Source organism: Lithobates pipiens, unplaced genomic scaffold, assembly GCF_037356315.1.
Source record: "Lithobates pipiens isolate NorthernLeopardFrog02 unplaced genomic scaffold, aLitPip1_a1.2 Scaffold_13, whole genome shotgun sequence".
Taxonomy (NCBI): Eukaryota; Metazoa; Chordata; class Amphibia; order Anura; family Ranidae; genus Lithobates; species Lithobates pipiens.
In genome coordinates this window covers 214,201,028-214,217,200 of record NW_027507718.1, presented here as the reverse complement: position 1 = coordinate 214,217,200, position 16,173 = coordinate 214,201,028, and the positions used below count along the sequence as shown (strand labels likewise).

Here is a 16,173-nt window from a genome sequence, read left to right as displayed (position 1 = left end):
ATGCTCCATACACTTAACAGTCATGTTGAGTCAACTACTTTCCAGACCAACCTGAATAATTCAAATCTGCAAACAACTGAATAGCCATAAATTTCCTTTCAACTGATTAAGCCCCAATTTAACCACCTCCTGCCCGCGCTATAGCCAAATGACGGCTACAGCGTGAGCCTTAACTGCCAGGCCGTCATATGAAGTCCTCCCGTGCATGAGCTGCCTGCGTGCCTCCCTGCAGATCTGTGATCACCGAGTCAATGACATCCCGGCCCCTTACCACGTGATCAGCTGTCAGCCAATGACAGCTGATCACGCGATGTAAACAGAAGATGGGTAATCGGGGAAAAAAAGCCGATCACCAGATTCTGAAAGAGGGACATCAGTCCTGAACAGGGAGAGGCCCTCCAGTGCCACCCGCCAGTCCCAACTACAGGTGCATATCAGTGCTGTCTACCAGTGTACACCAGTATACCACCTACTAGTGCCACCTATCAATGCCCACCAGTGCCACCTATCAATGCCCATCAGTGCTGCCAACCAGTGCCCATCAATGCCTCATCATCAGTGCCACCTATCAATGCCCATCAGGGCCACCTATCAGTGCCCTTCAGTGCCACCTCATCAGTGCCTATCTGTGCAGACTTTCAGTGCCCATCAGTGCAGCCTATCATTGCTGCCTCATCAGCGCACATCAATGAAGGAGAAAAATTACCTGTTTTCAAAATTTTATAACAAACTATGAAACTGTTTTTTTTTTTTCAAAAGTGATTAAATACCACCAAAAGAAAGCTCTATTTGTGGGTTTCCTCCGGGTACTCCAGTTTCCTCCCACACTCCAAAGACATGCTGGTAGGTTAATTGGCTCCTGTCTAAAATGGCCCTAGTATATGAATGTGAGTTGGGGACCTTACATTGTAATAGAGGGGGCTTTTGGGACTTTGAATGAGACGCATGGTAACATGCATCTCCATCCCTATTCAAGTACATAGAGAAAAAGGGTCGGCACTTTAAATGAGGTGTCTATATTGTAGCTAGGGATGAGCTCAGGCGTGTTCGCATGATCCATGTGCAGAGCCCGCCAGGAAGTCGGCACACCGCTGCGCTAATCACAGGCAGTGAGACATTGCCTCAATGCATGGCTGCAGAGATCGGGCAATGCCTCACTGCCTGTGATTAGCGCTGCGCCGACTTCCTGGCGGGCTCTGCACGTGTTCCACGCGAACACGCCTGAGCTCATCCCTAATCGTGGCTAATCGAAGGAGTCAAAGTGAAAACATGAACAAGTATTTATTTGTTTGCCATGATTGAGTAGTTACATGGCACACAATACATGCGATAATGGCACATAATATAACAAATCATGTTAGATTGTAAGTTCTTTGAGGGCAGGGACTTATGTGAATGTACGATGTATTTAGTGTTGTATAAAGTGTTGCGTAAAATTGATAAAAAAGTTGATGAAGCTATATAAGTACCTTTAATAAATAAACAAAATAATCAAATTGTCCAACTATTAATTAAAAATTTACTTCCCTGTCTGTAGCATATCGACTGAATGGGTTTGTCCACTACAGATCAATTATTCCTATCGGACAAAATCGAAATCAAAGTGTGCGTGGCCACCATTTTTGGTCATTAACACAACTAACTATATTATTATCCACTACAGATTCATTTTTCTTAATGGGTCCAAAATCGACTGGAGAAGAAACCAACGTGTGCATGGCCACCATTTTTTTTTTTTTTACAACTGATCATATTATCCGTATTATTCACTACAGATTAATTGGTCCAAAATCGACTGGAGAAGAAATCAAAGTGTGCATGGCCATCATTTTTGAATCATTTTCACAACCAATCTTATTATCTATTTCTACGGAGAAAGGGCCGATCAGGTCGTTATGGGTATGGAGACAATAAAGATGATTGGCCAGAGATTGTAACATGTATGACCACCATAAGTGAGACAGTCTACAACTTCTTATGTACATGATTACATCCTAAACAAGCAGGAGACACCAGCCAGCAGCCAGATCCAAGTCATACATGATCAGTACAGAGGAAGAAGATACAGATCAGGTCTATGGAGCTGTCAGGACATCCAGATCGCACACCATCCCCATACACTGACAGATAAGATGAAGATGTAAGTAGCCCCATCAGACATGATGTGTATGGACGAGTCGGGTGAAATGTCGGCTTTACCTGGAGGAGATCATAAGATGTCATCTCCTGTTGAATCATCTACAAAGTTCATCCCAAGCTAGGAAGGAGAGATCGCAGCGATCGCCTGGACTCATCATCACTATAATCCGAGACAGAGAAAAACTTTCACCTCTTCCCAACTAGAGGAACGAGCTGAGCAAGTCCTGGGAACACACCCTGGGCTAGGAGAGCGCACACTCCTCATAGACAAGGGGCAGCCTCGTCTGATCAATGGGCACGATGAGTAGTACGGAGGGTGTGTGCGCTCTGTATCCCGTCCTAGTCTATACACACAGCACCGGCAACAAGTCACAGCAGCGACACCCGCTGGACAAGCACAGGGACTGCAGCCGTCTGCTCATCTTCACCTAGGGGACAATTATTGTCAGTGACAGTTAGGGCTGATTCACACCTAGGCAGTTTTAGTGCTTTTTGCATTATGCAGATTTGCACTACAGAACTTGTTCCATAGGAAACCATGGTAAATGGACTGTAGTGCAAATCTGCAAAAAACACTAAAAATGCATAGGTGTGAATCCAGCCTAAAGCAGTATTGGGTCCATGCACACTAGTGACATAAAAAAAATGGCAGAAAAAGCGACAAAAAAAAATGGCAGAAAAAGCATTTCCCCCAAAACATTCCCCCTCTGCTGATCTTTTAATGTGTACACTTAAGAACGTCGCAAAAAAATGGAGCACTTGTAAAATGCTAGAGCTTCCACGTGCAGTGTCACAGGAGGACCGCCAAAGTCTCTATTGAGGGATCCATGAGCGCCGTGTGTTAGCCGCAGCTGGAGCCCCAGCTGATAAAAAACGGCGAGGCCGTGCCTTAGAAATGCGTTCTGATTGGCCAGACAATGTGTGGGCGGCTCCTGAGCGTCATGTGTTAGCCGCAACTGGAGCTTCATGGAGATGTCGGCTGTGTGTCTCTGGGTGGGCGTGGTCCAGGGCTGTCAAACTGGGGAGCCGCCCACATGTTGTCTGGCCAATCAGAACACGTTTCGAAGGCATAGCCTCACTTTTTCATCAACTGAGAGGTGGAGCCCTCAATAGAGACTTTCTGGTGGTCCTCCTGTGACACTGCACGTGGAAGCTCCCACCCACTCTAGCACTCTGCAAGTACTCCAACATTTTTCACGCAAGTTTTTAGTGTTATTTTATACCTATATACTGAATAAATTCCTAAGCTGTTTAAGTGATTGGCTTGGTGCTTTTCTCTCCTCATTTTGCTTTCCTTTTGTTCACAGTGATCAGGTTCCCCAGCCTGTGCCAGAAACAGCCTCCCTCCCTTTACAGCTTCCATTTAGAGCAGGGGTCTCAAACTAGTGGCCCTCTAGCTGTCGTGGAAATAAACGTCCCATCATGCCTCTGCCTGAGGGAGTCATACTTGTAACTGTCAGCTTTGCAATGCCTCATGGGACTTGTAGTTTCACAACAGCTGGAGGGCCACCAGTTTGAGACCCCTGATTTAGAGACTAGTTTTTAGGGGTTCATCCCCCAGAACTTTCATTCTACTCACCATTCACATGGTTGCACCTTCACGTATCAGCATGCAGATGCATTCCTTTTCATTTCAATTTTAAACTTTAATCATTTTCATCAGATGGTTTAGCGCTGAACATTATACCAATATTGTGCAGGGGCGGACTGACCTTCGGGCACTCGGGCACTGCCCGAGGGCCCCATGCCACCAAGGGGCCCCACCAGGGTTGCCAGCCTCAATAAAACCAGGGACAGTATGTAAAAATCTGTGTTTTTAAAAAAATCCCAAGATTATAGCTGCCACGCCTCTCCAGTAACTTTTCAGTGTGTGTATTTATTCTATGTGTGTATATTGTGTGTCTGTGTGTGTATACTGTATATGTGTGTGTGTATACTGTGTGGCCCCCTAATCTATTGCCCGAGGGCCCCATAATCTTCTCCTATTGCCCGGGGGCCCCATAATCTCCTATTGTCCGGGGGCCCCATGAGTTGCCAGTCCGCCCCTGATATTATGTATGTGTTTCCACTTAAGAACATCGCATGCTCCTCAGCCCCAGCTCGCACCGCTGTGCAACTTGACTGTTCCAAATTGCATGACAAGTCGCAAACAATTGTTGGCAATGAAACTGTTCAAATTGGTGCGACTCCGACTTTGCGGTAAAAAAATAAATAAACGTTTCCTGCACTATTTTTGGCGATTTCAGGTGTGACTTGCATAGACATCGGTGCATGAACAGATGTCAGTCAAGTCGTAACTGAAATCGCACCGACCTGCAGCTTTGAAATCGGGCTACATTAAGTGAAGTAGACCAATTTCAAAGATTCTGCAAGAACGGGGGTTAAAGAGGAACTGCAGTCTGCTCACATAATTTGTAATAAAAACATCTTTGCCATTCTGAAGCTTCCCTCCAACCACTTTGCTTATTATTTTATATATACTGTGATTCTGTACTTGCCAAACGTGCTGCAGAAATCTCCCTCCACTGAGTCTGGCTGTCATTTTAACTGTGGGTAGCTGAAGCTGCTGCCTGTTCACTTCCTGGATTTACACAGAGGCACACCTCCAGCTCTGCAGCTCTCATTGGCCTTCTTATGACTCACCCCCTCCCTTCCTGGCAAACTCTAACGAGAGTGAGAGAGAGAGCTGTGCATGATGTCATAAGCTTAGGCTTTTTAGCAGAAAAGAAACAGGACGTGGGCTGTATAAGGTATTTACTGGCAGAAAAAATAATGTTTTACTATCCAAAATGAAAACAGCAAGAGCAGAAGATTTAATAGATGGAAAGTTGAAAAGAATGACTGAAGTTCTTCTTTAAACGCTGCATTCATGAGCGTTTAACATTTTTTTCTGCTTGAAAACTCCTCTCATATTTTGAGCTCAACGTTTAGAAGGAAAAAAACTTTCTGGTTCGCATTTCTGATTGGAGCTTTACTGGCATAAAAAATTTAAAACTCTCTTAAACTCACCTAAACTTTGTACAAAAAGCTCTCTATATGAGTGGTTTTTTTTTGCCAAGGTAACTGGCATTTTTTTAAGCCCAGTGTGCATGGAGCTTTAGATGTGATGGCCATACTAGTTTGCTTTCTAAGGCTTTTTTCTTCCATATTCATTTGGTAATCCAGCCAGCAATTCTGTCGTTTTTCAACAGTATAGCACTCTTGCATTTACAAGGATGAAACAGACCATTTAACTCTGGAGGGTGCTTACAATAATCAGCTGTTATTTATGAAAAGGAAAAAAGTGTTTGCTGTAACTGATTGTAAAGCATTAGATGGAGTTCAGCTTCAATTTACTTACTGTATTTAATCGCTTGGCAACTGCCTCAGGTAGAAGCGACCTAGTACATGATCCTTCACTTTCGGGGTGATGGGTGCACGTGCGCGCTGCTGTAGCTGTGCTGTCATTAGATACAGCACAAGCAGATCAGCGGGTGCCGGCCAATAGATGTCCGCCAACACCTGCTGATCGAAGAGGAGAGACACAGAATAGAGCTCTGCCTGTGTGAACAAGGCAGAACTCTTTTCTGTGAGCAGGGATTTTAAGGATTTAGTTTCCCTGCAAAGCAGGGGATAAAATCCCCCACTTCGCTCAGTAAAAACATCACATAGTAAACACAAAAACACTGGCTAGGCATACATTTAACCTTTTGATCGCCCTACATATTTAATCCCTTCCCAGCCAGTGTCAATAGTGCACATTTGTGGGGAAAAAATATAAATTTAATTTATGTACAGCGTTGCACTACCACAAAACTGTCAGTTAAAATAACGCAGGGATGAATAGCAAAAAATTACCTGGGTCATCAAGGGAGGTAAATCTGCTGGAGGGTAGGTGGTTATATCTGCTAGTACAGCTAACAATCCCCTCCCCACAGACTGACAATGCTGCTGTCCAAAGGTACCCCCTGTGCTCCTTCATCCAGAGTGTAGATACTCTAATACAGGAGCTATGTTACTGGCCAGATTACCAGGTAAAAACAGAGGGGAAAAAAAGCCTAAAAAAATAAGACTAAGGCAGCCACCAAATCTAATGATCATTAAGCTGCAATATATTACATCTTTGGTTTGGGGTTTAATACTGCTTTAAAGTGACACCAGTTTTTGCAGCTGCACATAGCTCAGCACACAGGGAACATGGTTGATGCGTTTCAAGTCACAGATGCTTAATCAAAACCATTAAGCGCTTGTGATGTGAAACATGTCAACCATGTTCCCTGTGTGCTATGCTATGTGCAGCTGTGAAGGTTTTAACCTGTTGAAATAAAAAATTGGATTTTTTTATTGGGTGTGCGGTCATCCACCTCTATCTTCTTCAGTGTTCTTGGGACGAGCCGGACCCGCACCCTGTTTTCTCAGGGCATTATGTCACTAGACAGACCTAGGGAGGTCCATTTGTTTCTTTATCTCACACAATATCAACACTGTGTATGAGTCACTGACAGTCTGTCACACAGTGTGACAGAGGTACAGGGAACAAGTTATCCCTGTTCGCTTGACATTCTTCTGTATCACGAGTCATGACCAGGAAACAACGTCTGACAGTTAGTCAAGGTGTCCCTATCAGAGCCCCTCCTCACATAAGAAGTCCGCTCTTTACATGACAGTCCCCATCAGAGTTCCCTCTTACATCAGGGTTCCACTTACATCAGGAGCACAATCAGCATGATCCTTTACATCAACTGTCCCCCATCAGAGTGTCCTCTTACATCAATTGTCCCCATCAGAATGCCCCCTTACATCAAGAACACCATCAGAGTTACCCTTTACATTAACTGTCCCCATCAGAGTTTACTCATACATCACATTTCCCCATCAAAGTGTCCTCTTACATCAATTGTCCCCATCAGAATGCCCACTTACATCAAGAACACCACCAGAGTTACCCTTTACATAAACTGTCCCCATCAGGTTTTTCTCATTCATCAAATGTCCCCATCAGAGTGTCCTCTTACATCAATTGTCCCCATCAGATTGACCACTTACATGAAGAGCACCATCAGAGTTACCCTTTACATCAATGGTCCCCATCAGAATGCCCACTTATATCAAGAACACCATCAGAGTTACCCTTTACATCAACTGTCCCCATCAGAGTTTACTCATACATCATATGTCCCCATCAAAGTGTCCTCTTACATCAATTGTCCCCATCAGAATGCCCCCTTACATCAAGAACACCATCAGAGTTACCCTTTACATCAATTGTCCCCATCAGAGTTTACTCATACATCAAATTTCCCCATCAAAGTGTCCTCTTACATCAATTGTCCCCATCAGAATGCCCACTTACATCAAGAACACCACCAGAGTTACCCTTTACATAAACTGTCCCCATCAGATTTTTCTCATTCATCAAATGTCCCCATCAGAGTGTCCTCTTACATCAATTGTCCCCATCAGAGTGTCCTCTTACATCAATTGTCCCCATCAGAATTCCCACTTGCATCAACTGTCCCCACCAGAGTTTTCTCTTTCATCAAATGTCCCCATCAAAGTGTCTGTTAGGTGCTCGTCTTCTCAGTAATATCAGTTACCCCTGGTTGCCTAGGCTAGGATGGAGGAGCGGAGGTCCCGATCACCGGTGGACAGACACCACACATACACGATTGTACGTGAATAATGACTGCGAAATTTATTAACTCACACATAGCCTTTTATGCAGTACAAAAAAAAGACCCTGCCCCGTAGAAGTCATTACACATAAACATACGTCAGCATTATACTTCCTCAAACAATAGTCCTTGTTAAGAAATATAGACCAAAGGTTAGTAATTTTGTCCTAGCTCGTTACGCTTGCACATCAGTGTCTGCTGACTGACCCCAAATATGTCAAGAGTTCAGCAAAACCATTCTCAACCAGCATTACCTCACCATGCGGTTGGTGTCACAAGTTGAAACAGACAATTGATGCTTGTATAGAAACTTGAGACAGACCTTCTGGTCAGACTTGAGTAATATCTTCATTCAGTCACGCTACTAATTATCACGTTATCAGTAGTTTGTTACGTACACATAGCCCAGGCTTTGTTACTCATAAAATAAAAGTAAAGCATAATTAAAAAAAGGTACCCCATACCTTATAATCCTCCCTTTGACCATTCTGTACTATACAGAATGGTCAAAACCTAATCAAGGTTCATGTTCCTGATTCTCATACCAAATATTTGAACTATTGGGAATGGCGGTTAACTTTAGGGTCTCCTGATTTGATACAGTCCCCTTAGCAGAACAAAGACATCCTACAATTCTATAGCAAGCGTATAAAAATAAAATAAAAAACAATATGATCACAATAGTCATGGCTGTGTTTTTTAACCAAGAGGTTATATTTCCAAGACTAAAATTGGCTAGAGGGTCCCATGTTATTGCAATATTCCTAGCCTCGTCTTGGAGTTTATTTACTTCTTTTCTGTGTTGTGCAATTATATTATAGTAATCAGGTATTTCAATGCTAGTATTATGAATCCAGGTACAGCACTCATAGTCTTCCGTAATTTCACAAAGCCCTGTGAGTGCTGCACTCATACTTTCTATGGCCAGTTCATGTAGTTCTAGCTGTTTCCTTATTGCCCTAGTTTCTATGTTTAATTTAGTGATATCGTCGGAATTCTTTTCCAAGATCTCATCAATAATTCCAGTATAATTATTCAGTCTCTTCATTAAATCTATTCCCCATCCTGTCCAGGATGGGAACCAGGCCCATGCCATATCTTTTTCTAGGAATATCTTTCTCTTATTACGATGTTTAAGGGGATATCTGGGATGAACACTGGCTTCAAGAAGGTGACTCCCTTCTTTATCCCCCAACACACCCATAATGGGGGCTAGTGCTGCGAGATAACACCATCCCTGGGGTTTTGTGGGGATCCAAGGGTGACAAAGCTTCCCACAACAGATATAAGTATTATTCCCCAAGGCTATGGGGCGCTTGAGGAACACTTTATACAATTTGTCGGAATAGCCAGAAAATGTAAGAGTTGATAAGAGTTGAGCCATAGGGGAAGTGGTGCTGGTATTTAAGAATTGGTATAATGTGGTGTTTAAGGTGGTGTCTTGAGTTCTATAAAAGGTCTCGTTTAATGCTGTCATTGAAATATTAAGCTTTGATTGCTTACAAATTTCGGCTCCCTTGGTAGTATTTCCCAACCTAAAACACCAATCTGGATAATGGCTTCTACCTATGATCTGAAAAGTGAGGGTTTTGTTAGAAGCTTTTCTTGTAACATTGGTAAGAACTATTGGGGGTGTGCCTTTAAGGAGAAGGGTGAAATTTAAAGGTATGGCCATCAAAGGAATCCTAGCAGTACTAGGGTGAAGCTTACTACATATCCAGCATTTATCAAAACCTGATTTTTGGGCATAACTGTATTTAAATTTTAATAACAACATTTTATCAGTGAACTCTTGGGGAGGTTCACTTCTTTTGTGTCTAACAGTGGGTGTGTTATTTGTCTTGGGGGAGGGAGTCCCACAAATCCCTTTTAATGGTCCCAAATCTTCTGGGTGGTATATACAGTTAGCTATCAACCAGGTTGGTAGGAACACTACTAGGGTAATACAGCATAAGAGGCACAAGGCCTTCCCTGACACTGATGGAGAAAGCATCTTTGTTTTTTAAAGTTCTGATTATTTGTTATCTAAGAGTTCTGTTCTTCTTCTTCGTTTCTCATCCCGGCAGTTGTTGGCTCTGTTTTGTCCTTTTGAGGGGTGTGGGATCTTCCAGGGAAATTTGTTCTATGCCTCTCTGAACTTCTTGTAGATCTTGTTCTTGGGAGTTGCTGCTCTCTGTCACTGCCAGGGGCTCTGGAGTCGAGGGAAGCTGGGGACACTTTTTAAGACGGCTGGCGTGGATCCAGGTGTTTCCTAGGTCTGTTAACACTGCGGTCCTGGATACCTTTTCCACCTTCCATGGTCCTGAGAAAGCCGGTCCGATACTCTTTCTTTGTGCTAATTGTTTGATCAGCACTTTATCCCCAGGGATGAAGGGATGCGTTGGTTCTGTGGGAAGAGGGAAAAAGGTGACAGAAACTTGTTCGTTTATTTCGTGGAGCATACTTACCAGATTTTTCACGTACACTTCCTGTTGGGAATAAATGTTAATGTCAGAGTTAGGGTCTAATGGGGGTAATAGTCAGAAGTTGGATTTGTTTATTCAAATTATTTGTACAAAAAGATTTATTATACAGGTTGGTTAAAGGGGCAGCTCCTATGTGTCCTGGGCCATGGAGGTATGAGAGTATGAGAATGCAACTTGCTTCAGGTATTCCCAGTACCTTCCCCTCTTTTGTCCAAAGACCCTCGGGGTCTTTGGTCAATCCTGCAGCGACCCAGAAACGAACGTCCTGGTCTGTGGCCATTGTTTGTATTTGTGCTACAATTGTTTTGAAGTTAGATGAAGTGAAATGCTCTTTAAAGAAAACTGTTGTGGGGGCAGGGGGGTTAGGGGAGGAGGCGGCAGCCTGCTTTGCAGTCCTATCGGCTAGGGCGTTACCCTTGGATATTTTACTGTTATCCGAGGAATGGGCTTTTACCTTGATAATAGCCACTTCCTTTGGGAGAAGGATGGCCTGGAGAAGAGCCATAATATGTGTTGAATTGGCAATTAGTCTATTGTCTGCGGTTTTGAAACCTCTATTAGCCCATATCACACCAAAGTCATGCACCAATCCGAAAGCCTATCTACTGTCAGTGTAAATGTTCACCTTTTTATCAGTGAATAGAATGCAGGCTCTGGTGAGAGCTTCCAATTCTGCTACTTGGGCTGAAGAGGGAGGTAGCGGCTTGGCTTCTAGCACCTTGTCTGGTAATTGGACTATCGCATAACCTGTTAGGAAAGTGGAATCAGAGGGGCGGGAGCAACTACCGTCAACGAAAACATCGTCTGCATTGGTAATCGGTACGTCGGTGAGGTCTGGTCTTGGTGATGTGATAGACTCCACTCGTGTTATACAGTCATGAAACTGGTCTGGGTCTTGTGGTAGGCGTAACATGGAGTGCAAGAGACGGACGGCAGGGTTGTTGGCGGGAACATATTTGAGAGACAGATTGTCTGTGTTCATGAGGGAAATCTCATATCCACTGAGTCTTTGTGAGGTCATGTGTTGGGTGTTCATGTTCTGTATGAGGTGGGTGACAGAATGTGTGGTGTAAAGCGTCATCGGGTGTCCCAAGACCATTTTGTTGGCATCTTGTACGGCCATAGCACAGGTGGCTAAATTCTGAAGGCATGATGGCATGCCTTGAACCTGAAGGGGGAGTTTTTTAGATAGGTAGGAGACAGGGCGGTAGCCTGTTCCATGCTGTTGTGTCAAGACCGCGGCAAAATATTTCCCTGAAACTACACAGTACAGCTGAAAAGCTTTACCATAGTCTACCAATCCCAGGGCGGGTGCACATGACAGACTGTTTAATAGAGCTTGAAAAGCTTGTAGTCTGTCTTCAGTCCAATCTATTAATTTAGGGGCTGTCGAGCCAGTAGCCTCTCTTAGGATACTATCATAATGAGAACAGTCAGGAATCCATTGGCGGCAATATACCATTGCACCCAAGAACGAGAGTAGGGCGGCTTTGTCTTTTGGGGGACTGAGAGCTCGAAGGGCTGCGGCACGTTTGGGGGACACTAGCCTTGTCCCTTCCTTTAGAATGCACCCTAGGTATTCTACCTGTGGCTGGCACCATTGTATTTTCTTCCTTGAGGCTAGATGCCCGGCGTGAGCTAGGTGTTGTAACAGTGATGTTGAATCGACCGCACAATCTTCAGCAGTTCGACTGCACAGGAGCAAGTCGTCCACATACTGTATCAGTACCGACCCTCGCTCAGATGTCCAAGACTTGACAGTCTCATTGAGCACCATTGAGAAGGCGGCTGGACTGTCTACATACCCTTGCGATAGGCGTGTCCAGGTTAGTTGGCCCCCGGCCCAGGAGAAAGCAAACATAGGTTGGGCTTCCTCTGCAATGGGAATGCTAAAGAAAGCATTCGCTAAATCAATTACTGTGTAGCATAGAGAGTCTGCCGGTATGCATGAGAAAATAAAAGTGATGTCTGAGACTAGGGGTGGGAGGGGAATCACTTGTTTGTTTACTGCTCTGAGGTCTTGGACGAGTCTCCACTCGCCACTGGCCTTCTTTACAGGGTAAATGGGTGTGTTCCAGGGGCTAATGATTGGTTTTAAAATGCCTAAGGATATATATTCTTGGATTTGGGGGGCAATACCTTGAGTTTTTTCGGGAGGCAGGAGATACTGTTTGTGATATTGAGCTTCTGCGTCTGGACGCATTTGGGGGGAGTAGGGTGTGCAGTTAACAAATCCCACGCTCCCTTTATTTTCTGCCCAGATAGCATGTGTTTCGAGAGAGGCGGGGAGTAGCATAAAGAAGCCTCTGTGTGCATGTCGCTTAGGGCCATGTAAGTCACATAATGGTGAACTAGCGGTAAGGGAACCTTCTCTATTAAACTTAATGGTAATACACAGTTGTGCCAAGAGGTCCCGTCCCATAAGGGGCACAGGGCATGAGGACAAGACGGCAAAAGTTTGGGTACATAATTTCTGTCCTTCTGGAGTGGCTACAGTCAGTGGTGGAGTGATGGGATGGGTGACAGGTGTCCCATTAATACCAACAGAGTTTCCCTCGGTGCATTATTTGTGGCTGTGTAGGATATTGGGGTAGTGGTTGACGAGGGTTCTGGTATGGCAGATAACGGGGATACTGTGGGCGGGTCTGGGGGTTAAATCCCCTGCCTCTGCCTCTTGCTCTAATCTGTCCAGTCCTATAAGGGCACTGGGATTTCCAATGTCCTTGCTGTCCACAATTGCCTATATTTTCCAAGGCATTTGTTCCATGCACAGAAACAATCCTTCATGTATTGTGGGTCAGCCCCTTTGCAGGGAGGATAAGAATGCTTATGTACCTGACAAATTTTACTGACTTCTTGCCAGTCTTCCTCTGAACAAGGACCTTGGGGTCCTGGGTCATGGATTCCCAATTGGTGACACCTTTCCCGGACTTGTGTCCAAAATGGTTCTACCTGGGGGCCAGGGATCATATTACTGACAAATTCATAGGGTGATGGGGTGGCCATGGCTTGGGTTGCTGCAGAATTCCCCATCTAGTAGTCTGGGCAGTGTGTGTCTAGTGGCAGGACACAGGTGATAACACCCGGTTTGTCCAACAATCCGGTCTCTGGTCTGGGAGTAGGATCCCTGATCTTTTTTTTATTTTTTTTTTATTTTTTTGGGCAGATGGACTTATATAAAACTATGAAGATTTACCCTTAATATACGATGAAGGGTAAATCTTTCCTGGTGGCGGGATATACCCCTCTTACACCAAGTCTGCAAGAGAACCCCCCTGGTCTGGTGGTCAGTAAAATCCACTTGTCATCTATTCTTAGGAAGAGTAGACCTAACGTGCAATGGGGGCAGGCGGATGCTATGTCACTACAAGAGGGCTCCTCATACTCTGCACTCATTTAAACAACAACAATTATTTTCCTTATACTCTATATTAAAACTTATACTCTATATACTTACACACGTACCTAGAGAGAAACAGACATATTCTTAATATACTTTAAGACATGAAATAACCGTATTGCAATACATTTATCAATTTATAGTGCACTTTTTAAAAAAAAAATATTTTTTTCAAATGGGCGTCCACTCCACCAATCCCTTTGTCACGGGCGTAATCTACTACTTCCCGTGTTAAAAATACTATCACCAATAGTTTATAGTCAGACCAACCTAGTCGGACTCTCCTAAACCTATAAATTCCTTGCGAGCCCTTTTAACCTTCCGAGGGACCAGCCTAGTCCGCCGCGAAGGCACAGTTACTTCTTTTAAATTTAAACTAAGTTCGTAGCGGCCGCCCGGACAGAGTAAGTGTTTACACCATTCACCAATCAGGTAAAAAGAGTAAAGTGACTTACCTGTCGCAAGACGAACCCCACTTCTGGTACCAAAACTGTTAGGTGCTCGTCTTCTCAGTAATATCAGTTACCCCTGGTTGCCTAGGCTAGGATGGAGGAGCGGAGGTCCCGATCACCGGTGGACAGACACCACACATACACGATTGTACGTGAATAATGACTGCGAAATTTATTAACTCACACATAGCCTTTTATGCAGTACAAAAAAAAGACCCTGCCCCGTAGAAGTCATTACACATAAACATACGTCAGCATTATACTTCCTCAAACAATAGTCCTTGTTAAGAAATATAGACCAAAGGTTAGTAATTTTGTCCTAGCTCGTTACGCTTGCACATCAGTGTCTGCTGACTGACCCCAAATATGTCAAGAGTTCAGCAAAACCATTCTCAACCAGCATTACCTCACCATGCGGTTGGTGTCACAAGTTGAAACAGACAATTGATGCTTGTATAGAAACTTGAGACAGACCTTCTGGTCAGACTTGAGTAATATCTTCATTCAGTCACGCTACTAATTATCACGTTATCAGTAGTTTGTTACGTACACATAGCCCAGGCTTTGTTACTCATAAAATAAAAGTAAAGCATAATTAAAAAAAGGTACCCCATACCTTATAGTGTCCTCTTACATTAATTGTCCCTATCAGAATGGCCCCTTAAATCAAGAACACCAACAGAGTTACCCTTTACATCAACTGCCACCATCAGAATGCCCACTTATATCAAGAACAACATCAGAGTTACCCTTTACATCAACTGTTCCTATCAGAGTTTTCTCATTCATCAAATGTCCCCATCAGAGTGTCCTCTTACATCAGTTGTCCTCATCAGAGTGCCTCCTTACATTAACTGGCCCCATCAGGATGCTCCCTTACATCAAATGTCCCCATCATAATGCCCCTTAAATCAAGTGTCCCCATCAGACTGGCTTACAGATTAATATATGCAGTCTCAGAGACCTGGAACAGGGGGGAGGGGCACAACTAAAATCTGGGGAGGCACAGCCAATCCCAGCACCCCCCTAGACTGCAGCCTTTTTCACTTTTCCAGATGGATCAGAGGTAGCCTGATGTAAACAGACACTGAAGCCCGTTTACATCTGGCTGCCCAAAGAGCAGTAACAGCTCCATCTGTGTCCACTGGACACAAACTGAACAGGCACAGATGTCAAAAAGCTGGCATCCTTCCCATTCAGCTCAGGGAAGCAGATCCCCTGCCCCATGTGAAAGGGGCCTAGATTGAATTTTAGTGCATTCAAATAGAATACACATTTTTTTCAACAAAATAGAAAGGATGGGTTTGCATGTAGTAAATAGATGTGGTAATACAATCCCTACTATGGTCCTACTATGGCAAGCAGTGATGTCATACTGCCTCAACAATTGATTTACTTGCCAAGAACCACCTATCTTGTAAATATAGCAGTTGTGAAAGTTATAAAAATGGTGTAAGGTCCCCCTCAGATTCATTTAGGTCTGGTATGAATTTTAAGGGGGGGAACCCCATGGAAGAACCAAGAAAAGAAAAAGTTGTTCCCCCTCCCAAAAAAGCACACCCTTCTGAATTATCCCAGGCTAACATATATTGAAGGAAGGACCCCCTACCAAAGCACCTTGTCCCCATATTCACGAGGACAAGCCTCTTCCTGCTAACCCTGGCCCAGTGGTTGTCGGGGTCTGCTGGGGCTTATTGGAATCTAGAAACCCCCTTTAATAATAAGGCGGCACCCAGATACCGCCACCCCATGTAAATAAGTAAGGGATACATAGAAAAATAAGTAAATCAATAAATAAACCCTCACATTTTTGAGAAATGCTTTATTTATAGGGTAACTCCACTTTCGCGGGGGAAAAAAATAAAGAAAAAATAATATAGCATATACAATTGCGACACAATTCATATTGTAATTGAGTGTTATTAAAAATGACCTTTCCTTTTCAATCTGCAGCTCTGTAATTTTATGAAAATGCAATGCAATATGGCTACCTGAAGGTGTTCTGTACACAGAATTTTTTTAGAAACTCCCCCCAGAAACATAATTTCTCAACAAAAGTCAAG

At 43.9% G+C, this 16,173-nt stretch overlaps 1 protein-coding gene and 1 long non-coding RNA gene across 2 annotated transcripts in view; both read right to left on the bottom strand.

Annotated features, from left to right (window-relative positions):
* The window catches only part of CSGALNACT1 (chondroitin sulfate N-acetylgalactosaminyltransferase 1), a 512,632-nt gene extending 510,190 nt beyond the window's left edge, over window positions 1-2,442 (bottom strand). The window contains exon 1 of the mRNA XM_077476198.1: window positions 2,200-2,442. The gene's annotated coding sequence lies outside the window, so the exon portion shown is untranslated. The remainder of the gene's footprint in view (window positions 1-2,199) is intronic.
* A 5,345-nt stretch (window positions 2,443-7,787) lies between these two features.
* On the bottom strand, window positions 7,788-14,725 carry LOC143974622 (uncharacterized). Its single transcript, XR_013272255.1, has 2 exons — window positions 14,114-14,725; window positions 7,788-10,179 (listed from the first exon to the last, which is right to left on the bottom strand). It is a non-coding gene; the product is annotated as an uncharacterized LOC143974622 (long non-coding RNA).
* Window positions 14,726-16,173: the final 1,448 nt, after the last annotated feature.